Genomic DNA, 3,327 nt, shown 5'->3' with positions numbered 1-3,327 from the left:
GGAGGAGTCTGTGGACATCTGAGTTCAGGGATATTCATAGCAGTAAGTTGAAAAAAAAGCTTCTTTCAGTACAGAAGTTTGGGAAACACCCTGTAGAACAAAGCAGGCAGGTTTTCTCACTCAGGACTTGGGGCCTTGGTGAACATCCTGGAGGTCCCTGAAGCTGCATTCTGCAGGCTGGGGGCTCCAAAGAACCCATGCCACGAAGGTCTGTGGAGAGAGATATTTCCAAAGTATTCTTGGAATGTTTAATATTGTTTTAATCCCTCAGGCCTACTTCCTCCAAATCTGAGCCTGTGGAAGGGGTTGGGTCCCGTGGGGCACCTTTCTCTCAGAACCCTGGGTCCCCTTTTGCCTCTGACTCTACTTGACTCTTGAGTATCTGGTTGACTTATCCAAGTTCATAGAAACCAAGTTCATATACAACTGGGCCTCTGGGAGTTCCCAGGAGCTGCCAGGCATCCAGACATCTGTACAAATGGTGAACAGAGTACCCCTGCACGTGCTAGTCCCTCCGACTTTCCCCCAGATGCCTTCAGAGCCCACTGGCCCATGGCCTAGGATGAGGACGTCCCTGACCTCCCTAGAACCTCAGGTCCCACCTCTAGCACATTCTAGTCACTTTTCCTGTTTCCCCTCCCTAGACCATACCTCCATTTATCACACCACACTTACTACTTATTTAACTTGATCGTTTACGCCCCTCTTCTCCTCCAGCTAGAAGGTATGTCCCAGAGGGCAGAGATCTTTGTCTGTCCTGCTCTGCTATAACCCCAGAGCCTAGAACACTGACGGGCACTTAGTAGGGGCTCAGCAGATGTGTCTGGGATGAATGAAGGTGTGCCCACTGTGCTGTCGTGAGAGTGCTTTCTTCTCATTTTTGATGTATCTGCCTGGAAGTGAAGCTACCGGTCTGATTGGGGGGGGGCACCCTTGCTTTATTTAAGAGAAAGAGTATCAGTTATGTGCTCAGAGGCAGGCACTGGGCTGGGGTGTGCACAGGACTCCGAAACCTGTTTTGGAAATGCGCACCCCGATGTGTGCATGTGTTCTAGGAAACAGGGCTTCCTTTTCTTTCTTTTTATCAACGTCGCACTAAAAAATAAACATGTAGACCAGATGCAGTAGCTCATGCCTGTCATCCCAGCACTTTGGGAGGCTGAGGCAGGAGATTTCCTGAGCCCAGGAGTTCGAGACCAGCCTGGGCAACTTGGCGAGACCCCATCTCTACAATAAATCAGAAAATTAGCCGGACGTGGTGGCATGCACCTGTCCTCTTCCAAGTAGTCCCAGCTACTTAGAAGGCTGAGGTGGAAGGATCGCTGAGCCCAGCAGGTCAAGGTTGCGGTGGCCGTGAACATGCCACTATACTCCAACCTGGACAACAGAATGAGACTCCGATTCATAAAAAAGAAAAAAATTAGACACACACACACACACACACACACACACACACACACACACACACCAGGAGTGCCAAAACAAAACAAAACAAAAAAAAACCATGGTGGCTCACACCCATAATCCCAGCACTTTGGAAGGTAGAGGAGAGAGGATTGCCTGAGCCCAGGGGCTTGAGACCAGCCTGAACAACATGGTAAGACCTCGTTTCTACAGTAAATAAAAAAAAATTTAACCAAAAGTGATGGCACATGCCTATAGTCCTAGCTACTTGGAAGACAGGCTGAAGGATCACCTGAGCCTAGTAGGTTGAGGCTATGGTGGCCGTGATTGTGCCACTGCACTCCAGTCTGGGCAACAGAATGAGACTTGACTCAAAAATAAAAAAGTGTACACATTTTGAGAGATGTTATCTATGCGTTACTTTTAGTTTGCCATCATCAGAAGTGTCTGGACACCGATGGGAACCACTTGGAGCACCTCTTGTAATTGCAGGAGGCAAACGTGACTTGTATTCATCTTCTGTTATCAGTATATATTGGGTATTACAATTTTAATACAGGTTTTTTCTTTCTTAAAATATGTATATGTTTTTAGAAGCCTCTGTATGTGTGTGTGTGTGTATGTGTATGTAGTAAAATAAATAAAATATACAAAGTGAAGTCTCCTTCTCCCCTTGAACCTCTGTGCTCTGTTTCTCCTGCCCAAAGGCCACCCCTGGAAAGTGTTCAGCTTCCGGAGGTATTTCATGCATTAGCATTCTTTCCACAAGCAACCTTCAGTGTGGTGCTTCTTCCACTTAGTCCACCATGTGTCTTGGAGGACCAGGCATGGTGGCTCATACCTGTAATCCCAGTGCTCTGGGAAGCCGAGGCAGAAGGATCTCCTGAGATCAGGAGTTCAAGACCTGCCTGGGCAACATAGTGAAATCCCATCTCTAAGAAATAAATTAAAATTTGCTGGGTGTGGTAGCACACCACAGCTGCTCAGGAGGCTGAGGCAGGAGGATCACCTGAGCCCAGGAGATCCAGGCTGCAGTGAGCTAGGATCCTGCCACTGTACTTCAGCCTGGGTGACAGAGTGAAACCCTGTCTCTAATGAAAACAAAAACAAAAATAAAACAACAACAACAACAGAACGAAAACAGTATATCTTGGAGGCGCTTCTATCTCAGAGCATAAAGAGCTTTCTTTGAGAAGACTGCAGAATATTCTATGAGGGGGAGGTAATGGTCTTAACCTGCCCATGTCCACGGGCATGGAGGTTGCTTCTAGCTTTGGTCTGTTACAAGCAATGGCAACATGTGTATACTTTTTGTAGACAAGCAGGCAGACAGACAGGGAAGGAGGGAAGAGGGAGGGAAAGGGGCGGAAGGAAGGGAGGGAGGACAGGAGGGAGAGTAACCCACCAATACGGGTTAGAATTTCTTTGACAAGTATTCATCTGCGCATCCGTTAAGCAGCAGCCTGTTGTTAAACTGCGAAGCTCCCGCCCTCGGAGCCAGGCTGGCGTGAGGCTCACAGTCCGGCTTCTCCCATCTCGGCGGGGGCGGAGCGGCCCTGCTTGGCTTTGCCCGGCGCCGCCGGCCAGGCTCACGCGAAGGCTCAACCGCACGGTGGCTGCGACTCACAAACATGCGTTCAGTGCCCGGGCCGTGAGTGTGTCGTGAGCTACTTAGAGCCGGCCCTTAGTGGCGCCCGAGCCCAGAGTCAATAGCTGCTTACCCGGCGTTTAAGGCGATCGCGGAGAGAGGCCGTAATTGCAGGGCTCGGGAAGCCCCGGACTCGGGAGCTTTTCTAAATGACATGCTATTTGACCCGATATTTTCCAGAATGCAGAGGCTTCTTTGGTCTTCCAGGCAAGCCGCCCTTGCACAATGACTGGCTCCCCGAGGGCTCCGAGGGACCCGCCCTGCGTGTGTGGGGG

The sequence above is a fragment of the Carlito syrichta genome, unplaced genomic scaffold, assembly GCF_000164805.1.
Source record: "Carlito syrichta isolate Samal-C Ts95f unplaced genomic scaffold, Tarsius_syrichta-2.0.1 Scaffold304602, whole genome shotgun sequence".
Lineage (NCBI taxonomy): Eukaryota > Metazoa > Chordata > Mammalia > Primates > Tarsiidae > Carlito > Carlito syrichta.
The sequence above is the reverse complement of the archived record's forward strand: the minus strand, read 5'-3'. Positions refer to the sequence as shown.